The sequence below is a fragment of the Eptatretus burgeri genome, chromosome 11 (assembly GCF_056783735.1).
Source record: "Eptatretus burgeri isolate ZD-2024b chromosome 11, Ebu_testis_v1, whole genome shotgun sequence".
Lineage (NCBI taxonomy): Eukaryota > Metazoa > Chordata > Myxini > Myxiniformes > Myxinidae > Eptatretus > Eptatretus burgeri.
The window spans coordinates 22,747,590-22,760,413 of NC_140971.1; the positions used below are offsets into that span (position 1 = coordinate 22,747,590).

At 45.5% G+C, this 12,824-nt stretch overlaps 1 protein-coding gene across 1 annotated transcript in view; it reads right to left on the minus strand.

Annotated features, from left to right (window-relative positions):
* Positions 1-6,442, minus strand: part of LOC147016661 (tetratricopeptide repeat protein 39B-like) — a 141,362-nt gene extending 134,920 nt beyond the window's left edge. The window contains exon 1 of the mRNA XM_085845544.1: positions 6,350-6,442. The gene's annotated coding sequence lies outside the window, so the exon portion shown is untranslated. The remainder of the gene's footprint in view (positions 1-6,349) is intronic.
* Positions 6,443-12,824: the final 6,382 nt, after the last annotated feature.

A 12,824-nucleotide genomic window follows, 5' to 3' on the forward strand; every position in this document is an offset into this window, starting at 1 on the left:
AGGGACGAGGAAGGCGATCTGGGGCCCACCCAGAAAGCTACACTTTTTTTCCAATTTACCCTTGCAGTGGAAGCAAGCTCAAACTGGGTAAGGCAACGAGAGACCTCAGAAACATCTTTAGCCTCTGCCATCGAAGATCGGAGGTTACTGTTTTCACCCCCTTTCTGCTTGTTTGTTTGTTTGTGAACAGTATCACGGAAAAAACTCCTCGACGGATTTAGACGAAACTTGGTGGGGAGGGTTAGGTATGGTGCAAGGATCATGCCATTAGATTTTGGACTTGGTCCCCCCCCAAAAAAAAATTGTTAGAGAAAAATTTTTTTTTTTTGCATTCTACATGTTTTAAGTGATTTCCAACCCCCCAACCCCAAAAAAAATTGTTCGAGAAAAAAATTTTTGCAACTTTTTTTTCAACAAAATTTCGATTTCATTTTTTTGCATTTCTACATGTTTTAAGTGATTTCCAACCCCCCCCCCCCAAAAAAAAATGGAGAAAAGAACTATAACTCTGTCAGCACTGTTGACATATTTAATGAACAAGATATAAGGTTCACTTGAGTGACCCAGCAGTATTGGCGGCAGAGGTTTTGAACTCTCCCGAGTGCTCCCCCTCAAGTTTTGATTTGCAATAACAACACAAATATCATCAGCATAAGCTGAAACAACGACTTTGGAGTTTTGTGAAAGAGAGACTCCTAACACTGAGTTCCGAAATAAAACTAATAAAGGTTCAACGGATAGATTGTAGAGCATGCCTGATAGCGCACAGCCCTGACGGATGCCTCGCTGAAAGGGGAAAGGGTAACAAAGACTATTATTAACCTTCATCAGACAAGATGCATTTTTGTACAATAACTTAACATAAGCAATAATTTTTTCCCCAAACCCAGTTCTCCTTAATACATCAAACAAAAAATAATGGTTAACACTGTCAAAAGCTTTTTCTTGATCTTAAAGTAATAAACCAAAACCAGGAGATGTAGTTCGACCGAGACTGATCAATACTCTCACCAAAAAAATATTATCGTATATGGAACGTTCTGGAACACTGTATGATTGATCAGTGCCAATCAAGAAAGAGATGACTTCCTTTAGACGGGTTGCAAGTGCTTTTGACAATATTTTATAGTCCGTGTTGAGGAGTGACACAGGCCACCAATTTGCGGTCTCATGCAGGTTTCCTTTCTTCGGAAGGAGACACAAAACTGCCCTCTGGCAGCTCAATGGCAATTTACCTTGTTCAACACTCTCCTGAAAGACCTCAAGAAGAGTAGGGCCTAGAATGTCTCAGAAAGCCTTATGAAATTCAGCCGGAAGGCCGTCTAGTCCAGGGGCTTTCCCATCCTTGCTATCCTTGAGCGCAGCAGTAAGTTCTCCAAAAGAAATGCCAGGCTTAAGCAATTGTTGTTGGTCTTCAGACAGAGAAGGGAGCTGTTCAAGCATCGCATTCCTGTTCTCCTCATTCACAGCTCATTTTGCGAAGAGTTCAGAAAAATAGTCTTGTAGTTCATGCTTGATATCACTCTGGGAGGTCAACAAATCACCACCAGAAGAGCACAAAGCATGGATTTGTTGAGAGGTCTTAACCGTTTTTTTCCAAATTGAAGAACCCTTTGTTTGGTGTGTCAAGTTGGATTTTTTCGTTCCGCAGTCGGACGAATGCACCGGCCGCCCGCTCTTTCACCTTTTCAGCTGGAAGGCTCCTTTTCTCCGACAACTGCTGGACATTCACGCTAGACAATACAGCTTTCTGCTCACAGATAAGTATATCGTTTTTTTAAAGCAGATTTCACACCAAAAGCGTTGTATGTGCTGTAAGAGCAGTATTGTTGGCAAAAACATTTGATTTGGGATTTTGTGCAGTCCCACCATTGTCTTAAGTTCAAATATGAACCCTTTTGTGACTCGCATTTTTCCCATACCATTTTAAAAGCTTCTATAAAATGTGCACTTTGTAAAAGTTTCAAATTAAAGTCCAATATGCACTTCCACAGACATGATGAGGAAAGCCACACGCCATAACAATCATGTGATGATTGGAAAAACCAGACGGCCTTATACAAGAGTTCTTAACAATGTTTACCATTTCATGATTAACATAAAATCTGTCGAGGCGAGCCATCGTCAAAACATTTCTTGATGCACAAACCCATGTATACTGACGGATATTACGGTTTTGTACCCGCCACACATCCACCAGTTTAAACTTTTTGACGAGCTGTGCCAAAGGCCTTGCACTGGGTGGATGAGGCTCACAAGTGTTCTGATCAAGTTGTGGGTTGAGGGTGCAGTTGTCGTCACCCCCCAGACACAACAACATGGTTAACTCAATGGTGCTTACAAACTCTGCCAACTTGTACAGAAAGGCACCTCTTTCAGAGTTAGCACAAGGACAGTAAACATTTGTCATGCAAATCTTTAGGTTACTACTGACAAATTGCACAGACAGTAAGTAACCTTTGCAAATTTCCTTACAAGTTATCTCCGAAGGCTGGAGTCGAGGATGCAACACAATTGCCACACCAGCCTTGGCCTCAACAAGCGCACTCGAGAAAAAAAGACAACCTTTAAAGATTTTATACTACTCATCCTCAGAAGACTGATTTGCATGCATCTCCTGTAGCATGAGCACATCAATTTTTTCATTTTGGAAGAGCTGAAATACCTGGAGGCGACGCACACAACTGCGGCCCCCATTGATGTTCAGAGATGCTACTTTTATCTCCATTCTGTTAGTTATTCTTGAAGCTCTTTACCAGCCCGAGTAAAACATTTCCTTAACCTTTGGAACTGAGGATCTGACATGTTAACCTGATAAGAATCACGAATCATACTCCTTGCAGTTTTAATGAAATCGTGTAAATTCGGGAAGTAATGTTTGATTTTTACGTATCTTTTCCTGAATGTCTCATCCAGGAATTTAATCACATTTTCTTGAGACACTAAGGTTGTGTCGTTTCCCCCTTCATCCTCTTGAGAGCTTAAAGCACTAAAATGTGGGGTCGAAGAGGTTTCATCTGAATCAAGTGCTTCATCGATGGCCTCTCCTATTACTTGTGGAACACTTACTTTTGGCTCAACAGAAAGTTCTGCTCTGTTTCCGGACCCCTCCGAATTTGCCTTGTCCATGTCCTTCCCCTCTACAACCCTTACATCATCATCTGTGAGGGAGGGGTTGACATTTAACTCACAGGGATTTTCCCCTTTATCTATTTCTCCATCACTGTCAGACATAGCTATTAACTCATCTAAACAAGTTTGGCTAACAGGACAAACACTTAAAACATCCTGAGATACTTCACTGTTCTCTGTGTCCCGCTCGGAGTCGGCCAGTGGAACAAGCGAAGTTTCCACATCCACACACGACTCCGGTACCACCAAGGGGTTTCCAATGTCAGACGTACCTTGGAGGTCCACCGAGCCTGACACGATCTGGACCTTATTCTGCTGCTTAGCATCAAAGGCATCAACATTTGACCGTTTTTGGCCTTTTTTCCTGGTATCCGTAACAGATACCTCCACATCGTCCACACTGTCCTGTACAGTGGATGGTGAAGGAGAGGAAGCAACCACTTTCACTTCCTAGTTTGGTGGGGGTGGATTAATTCCGTCACGATGACACACCCTCTCTCCAGCGCCGGTCGGGGTGGACGAGTCCAACTCGTCAAACACAGCCGGTTGGGGGGGGGGGCGGGGCTCCCGATTCACCTTCTCCCCATTAGTTTGTGGTGAGGAAGAATCGTTCCTCACCGAACCTTCACTTTGTTGCGGTGTAACCGCATTGGGACAAACACTCTTCACGTGCCCGTAAGCTCCACACCCAAAACACGTCACAACCTCTGAGGAGGAAAATATTTTATATTCAAAGCCTTCGATTTTTACACTGAGTACAACATTCAGTGTTTTTCCATTTTCAGGTAGTCGCATATAAACCACTCTTTTAAAGGACATGACGTGGTTAAATTTATCACTAACACGACGCATCGGCACTATTGAGATCTTTGACACAACCTTACGAACTTGTTTAACTGGTTACACAAGTCCTGGTTACTTATAAATGGTGGGATATTATTAATATTAACTTTAACTATTGGGGCCTGTAAAGCGAACACAGAGAGGTAAGTGTTCGGTTCGATGAACAGGACATGCTCAACCACCGTGGCGACCACGTGTTCCTCGGACACAAACACCACAAACTTCTTATTCATACGAGAAGCAGCACGAATATTATGTAAACCAACGATGTTACCGATGGCGGAAAACACATCGTTAAGTTCCACCTCACTGGGAGGGAAGAAAAAAACAGCGTTTTTACGAGTTAGTGACTCGAACATCTCGACACGGAAACGTTCACCCGCCATTGTAACTCAAGAAAACAACTTAGTAAGCTTTATCGAGAGAATAAGATGTTTCACAAACACCAAGAAATCAACGATGAAAGTTGAGAATTAACAAAGAACACGGTCGCAGTGAACGAGAAAGACTTCCCCCGGCGGCCATGACAGGCCTTAGGCCTTCGATTTTCTCAACACGAGACCGTGGTCTCTCTCTTTCTTCTCCAGACAGGAAGGAAAAAAAAAACACGGGAAAAGTCCACAAGTAGAAAACGAACACATGGAAAACGAAAAATGGGGAAAGTGGAAACACCAAACAGCACAGCAGAGGAGGGGTACTCACGACACGAAGCAAGGAGCGGCCATGACAGTACACACAACGAACAAACAGTCAGCAGGGGGCGAGAAAGAGAGAGAGGAGAGAGGAGAGAGGAGAGAGAGGAGAGAGAGGAGAGAGAGGAGAGAGAGGAGAGAGAGGAGAGAGAGGAGAGAGAGAGAGAGAGAGAGAGAGAGAGAGAGAGAGAGAGAATGAGAGAGAGAGAGAGAGAGAGAGAGAGAGAGAGAGAGAGAGAGAGAGAGAGAGAGAGAGAGAGAGAGAGAGAGAGAGAGAGAGAGAGAGAGAGAGAGAGAGAGAGAGAGAGAGAGAGAGAGAGAGAGAGAGAGAGAGAGAGAGAGAGAGAGAGAGAGAGAGAGAGAGAGAGAGAGAGAGAGAGAGAGAGAGAGAGAGAGAGAGAGAGAGAGAGAGAGAGAGAGAGAGAGAGAGAGAGAGAGAGAGAGAGAGAGATAGAGAGATAGAGAGATAGAGAGAAGAGAGAAGAGAGAAGAGAGAAGAGAGAAGAGAGACAGAGACAGAGACAGAGACAGATTTCAACTCAATAATAGATTATGGAGGACATCTGCATCTCAAAAGAGGACGTACATTTGTTAAATGTGAAAGAAAAATCGGTAGAGATGGAGGTGGAGGGCCACCACTGGAGAGCGCAATCGAAGCATTTTCAATGGAATTATTTTTTTACTTGTATGATTGTGAATTGACACCGCTTTACAAAAACTTATTTATCCTTTTAATATTTGGAAATGAACTTTGGGATCACCAATCTGATGATGATCACCACTTTCCAAGATGTTTGTGCTGCTGAATTCGTCTCGTCGGAAGAACAACGCTGGATGATTTGCCATCGTCTTCCCAGTAGTCGTCTCGACAGAAATTGGAACTTGATCAGGTGTCGGTACACAATGGCCTATTCTGCAGTGGGGTCTTTAACGTCCACCACCTGATGCTGGCAGATGGGACGCCCAGTTTAACGGCACGCACATTGATGTCTCGTCCTGTCTGCAAGACACCAGGATGACGGTTTGTAGATGGATTGAGATTTGAACCCAAGCTGGAAGGCTCAGATGTGAGTGTGCGTACCTCTCGGGCATGTTTTCAGCTCTCAGGTGAAATAAAAGGACAAATGTGGTGCACAAAGTTATGCAACAGAATACAACGACGTATATCATTACGAAGAGAACATTGAGGGAAGTTTATGTGCCCTTTGTTGATTGTGGGGACGGTTGTTATTGTGTTTAGCTTGTCAAAGCAAAAATGCACGCACCTTGGCCTTCAGGTCAAAATACATTGTCATGCAATAAATGAATGCCTCTTGGCCCCTCAGGCCAAAGTGCATGGTCGTACAGTAGAAGCTTGGTGTTTACTTCTCTTTTGAGAAACATACTGAAACATACCGCTGTACTGAATATACAAATAGATGAAAACGCAAAACTTTTGAAAAAGCTCAACAGATGCACTTTACCCCATAAACCAAAACGCATGAGCATGCAACACTTGCCAGAGCCAAAACAATAAACACACACATTGATTGGAAGGTTAAAATAAATGCTTGCTGCTTACAGCTTCATGGACATCACATTGGCAAGGTAAAATGTGTTTAAAATTTCAGAGCTTACAGAATAATCTGCGTGCACACAATGTTGGATAGCCTGATAGGATGGTGCAGGGAGAGCGCACTTACCTTTGAGCTGTCTCATCTGGTGTTGATAATTGTCGGTTTGACTTTAAACTGTAGCATTGGTATTTCACAGGTAGGGCGTTGCATCGCAAGGTGCACAAAGTTATGCAACTTGTGCCGGCGTCCCTTGGGTGAGCGTCAGACCCGGTGTCCTGTCTGTCGGAATGAGTTGGTCGATGTTAAGCACCCCACGGTGTCCTTCATGAGATGTGGACGACTTATTGCAGGAAATAAATTTCAAATTCCTGCCTTTAACTGCTGGTAGCAAATGGTCTGGTCTTCTTGGATACTCTTCAACATCAGGTTACACTGATTTGCTGTGAACAATTAACTTCAGTAAGACCAATATGATCACAACAATCCCACAGTTAGTGCTGCTGGTTACTCCCCATTCAACTCCTTCAGTTGGCATAAGCCGAAGTTGTTGGTAGTTTGCAAGTGTTACAATGTTCTTCCCCTGCAATCAGCATGATCAAGATACTATGCCAGACAGTTATCAAAGCTCTGGGGCACCCATGATACTGCATCATGCTGAAAGTGGTCATCGTTAACATAGTGGACGGGGATGCAATTAGTGGTTTGGCTCACCGGCTGCATTATTACTGAGGCATATGACCGTGCCACCGATGCGGTGCCTCTACATTTTTGGGCAGGAGTTTGGAATTTACTCAGGGTGCCGGCAATAACTCCCCGACTTAGCCAAACACGCCGTGAGATCTTCACTATCCACCAGGTAATGCCAGCACAAGGGACACCCGGCTTAACATCAGTCCGAGGTATGGAGCACTTTGTGATGACACCCTGCCTGTGAAGCTCACCAATTCGATCAGTTTATAATCTGGTTGAAAAATGGAACCCAGACTTGACAACTCAGTGGCAAGTAGGCTACCACTGTGGCAAGTAGGCTACCACTGTGGCAAGTAGGCTACCACCGTGGCAATGTGCGATTAGCCCAGAAACGAGGGGGTGTTGAGTGTTCACAATGGCGTACACATATACTGTACCAGGATGTGCACCTGCCATTGTCAACACCCCTCATCGAGCACGTTCGTGGACTCGTCCACCTGATAGTGCTGAGCACCTGAGAGTGCTTGCAGCTTTGGCCTGTCACATTTGCTCTACGGCGAGGATACGGCGGCCGTACGCCCTCTGAATTGACAGAAACCTGCGGTGGCCTCAGGGTGGCCCTACGCCGTTTGGCTATATTTTACAGGCCGTAGGGTCGTCATGGAATTATAACGCGGAGTTATAACTTTTTTCATTTCGACGTTGGCCGTAGAAATTCGACATGCTGTAGTTGTGACGTAGTTGTGTTCCACGTCGACCGTACGTAGGGCGTAAGGTGGGCTTGCGTTATTCGTACGACTGCCGTAGTCTCTTTTCAATGAAAAATGAATTTTGCCCTAAAACCGAATACGTTTTAAAAAACCGAACACAACGAAGCGTTCATGTTTGTTCACGTGTCTCCCCCACCTGTTTGAGCCGCATCTTCGCGCTTTGTTCATTCAGTTCGTCGGTGGAAGTTCTCGTGAAAGCATCTCTCGTGTGTCGATCGCTACTTTACCTCGTGTTTTCACCTTGATTTGTGGTGTTTTTTATTTTTTTTAAACTCATCTTGTGTTTTAATTAATCACAAAAAACAATCCGATCACGTGGTGTGACGGACTGTCTGGCAAGGATTTAATGCCACAGAAAAAACGGTTGTAATTTGGAATGTCCATGATTACCTCAGCCCAATGCGTTTGATGAAAGTGATTGTGGTTCTGGGGGCATCATGTTGATGAGCTGCCCTGGGGGCAGCGCTCTCGCAGAGTGCGCGAGCGATCGGGACCCAGGCCGGAGCTCGAGCCTGTGTGGACCTTTGGATGTGGTGATTGTAGCAGTTTACATACAATACACCGCCACCGAAGGTCATTTACTCATCTTATTTTACCTTAAACATGGGGAATTTCAGTTGAAAGTGTCTTGAAAGTGCGTTTTCTTGGGGTCCAGGAACAGATTAATTCACTCCATTATTTCTTATTGGGAAAATAGTTTGGGAATCGAACTTTTTGCAATTCGAACAGCCTCCTGGTACGAATTCAATTCGGATTCTGGAGGCACCACGTACTGGTATATTCCGAACTGTTATACTTTTATTTCAGTAAAAAAAGAAGTTATATATACACCCTAAGGTTATATATACCCTAAGGCCCTAAGGCGAACGTGAGGCCAGACGGACGGTAACGAGTGGGTATATATAACTTCTTTTTTTACTGAAATAAAAGTATAAGGGGGTCGCCTTGCGGGCAACTTGAAAATTCTATGGCCGCCGCAGGGACGCCCTAAGGTCACCGTGCGACATCAAATCAAAGGCACCCCCACGTTTTCGGTCTCCACAATTTCTAAACACGCCGTGCGGCTCCCCGAAAAATAAAAACACATGTGACTGCTACATTGTGTGACCTTGGAAATACTGCGGCCGCCATATAATTGCTAGTGGCCGTAGATTTTGAAGACCCCACGGCCGCCGTGGCAAATGTGACAGGCCTTACTCAGTGCAACCTGACACACTGGGATGCATATGCTGGGAAAATGTAAATAGCTGATTTTTCCATAATTTGGTGATAAAAATATCAGTTTGTGTAAAAGTGAAACAAACGTGAAAAGTCCGAAAGGGGGATTACTGACCCCGCGTAAGGTCGACGGCCCAAGACGAAAGATCTGTGGTATGCTCCAGCTGGCTTTTCACAAGGTCCAGCATACAAGTCCAGGCCTGGCCTGTTCACCAGATCAGGCCAAATCGAGGTGTTGGGAACGTGCATGGGTGTGACAAGGACGAAATTATTAAATTTTGGAGAGGGTCCAAATCGAGATATGACGAGAAGGGCCCTCGGTAGAGTGCATACCTCCGCCACGTAATGCCTGATCCATGAGAACACATCGGGCCCAGTACATTTTTGAAATATGTGATACAATACTATATCGTTTTTGGCCCCATCTATCAATGGTGAATCACTTAGAAAATTAAATAATTCTTGTATCCTGATCCGGATTCGGATCTTCAACAAAATCGAATCAACTGAAATCAAAATTGAATCAATTTGTCCTTATCAAACATCCAATGTGTCCACCAAGTTTCATCCAGATCCGTCCACAACTTTTTGAGATATCCTGCACACAGACAGAGAGACAAACAAACAGAGAGGGGTGAAAACATAACCTCCTTCACCTTCGGTGGTGCAGGTAATAATTTTGGGAGTGATTTCGTTAGCATTCAGTGATCAGGTTAAAAACGATATATAACATGATATCTCAAAAAGTTATAGACAGATTCGGACGAAACTTGGTGGACAAGTTGAGTGTGTCAGGTTAGGTCAGGTATGGGAGCATGCACCGGAGCAGAGCGTCACCGCTTCAACTTTCCACCGGTACTCCAGGGGCTTCCATGTGGCCATCCCCCAGGCAGATGCCTGTCCCATCCCCATCTCATTGAGATGCTGATCAACCTGCCGAAACCACGAGGCACGTGGTTGACCTGTTGGCCTCCTCCACTCACGATGCACCCTGAGTGAGAGAATCTGGTGAGCAGGATCAGGAAAATGAGACACATGTTCATGCAGCCACAGCTGATGCTCAAGGATTATTGAGTTAAATCTCATCGGAGTTTCTCTCAGCAACCGCTCATTGGACACAAAGTCTGACCAGCGATAGCCAAGGATTCTCTGAAGAGACCTGGTACCGAAGGAGTAAAGTCTCCATCTTAAATCTTTGGTCAGAGTCCAAGTATCAGATCCGTAGAGCAAGACTGGCAGCACCAAGGACTTAAAGAGTCTGACTTTCATTCTCCTGCATCGGTACCAACAGCTGCACTACCCCATGATGCAATGAATCCATGACTCCCCAAACCTGACCCAGATGTCTTTCAACCTCTGGTGCACAGCATGCGAAGACATGAATATCACTGGTTTCCACGTTAAGTTAATCTCTTTGTGACCTCAACATACTCTTCACAAACAGGTACAGACAAACTTGTAGCATCCTTGATGTTCTCGAAAGCCTGGATCTTAGTTTTGACCCAGGAGACCCGTAATCCCAATGGGTCAAACTCCTCCTTCTGTGTCTGGAGAACCCCCACATGGATATCCAGCATCTTTGCAAAGATGACTGAATCATCTGTGAAATCAAGGTCAGCAACCTTGAAATTCCCAACGATGCACCACTTGATCTCTTTGATATCCTCCTCAGAATTCAGTCCATACAAATGCTGAAAAGTGTGGGGGCCAGTACACACCCCTGATGAACTTCAGCAACAACTGGAAATAAGTCAGTGATGGAACCACCACACTGCACAGCACTTTCAGTACCAGAGTAGAGTTCAGAAATCAGATTAATCAGTTTTGGTGGCACCCCAGGAAGATGGAGAGTCCTCCAGAGGACATCCTGATTCACAGAATCAAACACTTTCCAGAGATTAACAAAGGCTGCAAGCACCCCCTGCTGAAACTCTCACCTGTGTTTGGTGAGGACCTGAAAAACAAGGATGCACTCAAACATTGACCTCTGTGGTGTCAAGCCAGACTGCTCTGAGCATTGGTGCTCAAGCAGATGGTGGTGAACCACATCAAGAATTATCTGAACAAAGACCTTGCCCGGCACTTAGAGCTGCATCACCCTTCTGGAGTTGTTTCAGTCCTGGTGATCACACTTCCCTTTCAAGAGAGGGTGAACAAGGCCCCTCTTCCAATCAGTCAGGATGATGCCTATGCTCCAAACAGAGCACGGTACTGCATGCAACGACACAAACACAGAGTTTCTACCAGCCTTGTCAAGTTCAGCATTGATGCCACAGATCCCAGGAGCTTTATCACCCCCCCCCTCCCTTCACCTGGTTCACCGCAGCCTGTGTTTCCACAAACAAAGGCGGTTCACAGTTGATTGGAGGGTCAGCAATACGGATAGTTACACTCCTGATGTCCAACTCAATAGCTGGTGGGTCACCCTGGTGCATCCACTCAAAGTCACTGGCCCAGCGGGCCTTCACCTCAGACTCCTCTGTCAAGAGCTCACCACCCTCCGCTCTTACTGCACTACACCGAGGGACAGGCTTGGAGGAACACAATATACGGATTCCTCTGTAAGCAGGATGAGAATCCTTTGATCATGGGTGATGCACTACCACTTCACAGGTTCCTCGCACATGGGCCCCCTTGTCCACCTCAGCGAATGTACAGTTTTACGTCTCATGAAACTGAACATTTCTGTTCTGCCATTAAGCCTAGCTTAAATTGAGCTGCGACATCAGAGTTTTAAACCCCAAGCCTATGATCGGTATTGAGGAACTGAGCACTCCAGTAGACCCTGTGGTTCTGCAGCAACCTCCAGCAACCATCAATGAGTCCATGGTCAATCTCCTTTACCACACCACCAGTATTGGAATACCAAGTCCAGCGACGTGGCTGTGGGCAGTTAAACGATGAACCTGCCACCCTAAGTCCACGGCATCTTGTGAAGTCAAGTAACTTAGGCCTAAGTCACATTTGCTCTACGGCGAGGATACGGCGGCCGTACGCCCTCTGAATTGACAGAAACGTGTGGCGGCCGCAGAGTTTCTGCGGTGGCCTCCTGGTGGCCCTACGCCATTTGGTTATATTTTACAGGCCGTAGGGTCGCTGTGGAATTATAGCGCAGAGTTATAACTTTTTCATTTCTACGTTCGCCATAGCAATTCGACAAGCCGAAACAAAAGAACTGGTAAAACAAAAAAAAAGAAAAAAAAGAACCCACTCGTTACCGTCCGTGTGGCCGTACCTTCGCCTTCGGGCCCCCTGCGGTCCCCCTGCGGTCGCCTTGTGGTCGCTTTGCATCTGCCTTGAAAATTCTATGGTCGCCGCAGGAACGCCCTTAGGTCACCGTGCGACATCAAATCAAAGACCGTACGGCACCCCCACGTTTTCGGTCTCCACAATTTCTAAATACGCCGTGCGGCTCCCCGAAAAATAAAAACATATGTGACTGCTACATTGTGTGACCGTGGAAATACTGCGGCCGCCATATAATTGCTTGTGGCCGTAGATTTTGGAGACCCCACGGCTGCCGTGGCAAATGTGACTTAGGTCTTAGTGCTATACTGGTTCACAGTTCCAGACCCATGGGAAGCAACACATGTCTCATAACCATCACCATCATTGCAAGTGGATGCATTGAAACCCCCCAATGATAGTAGAGTATCTCACCTGGGGCAATGAACAATGACAACTGAAGCGTGGCATGGAATACCTCCTTCGCAGTGAGATCACTCGCCTCAGTCAGAGCTTATACAGAAACCAGGAAAATGACCCCCAACAAGTGATGAATCCTGAGTCTCAAAATACGCTCGTTGACCGGTGTTACCTCACTTATCATGGAAGTCAGCTTATTGGATACAGCTACAGCAATTACTTAGATATGGTAACCATCAGAGCAACCAGACTAGTAGTAGGTGTTACCACCCACCATG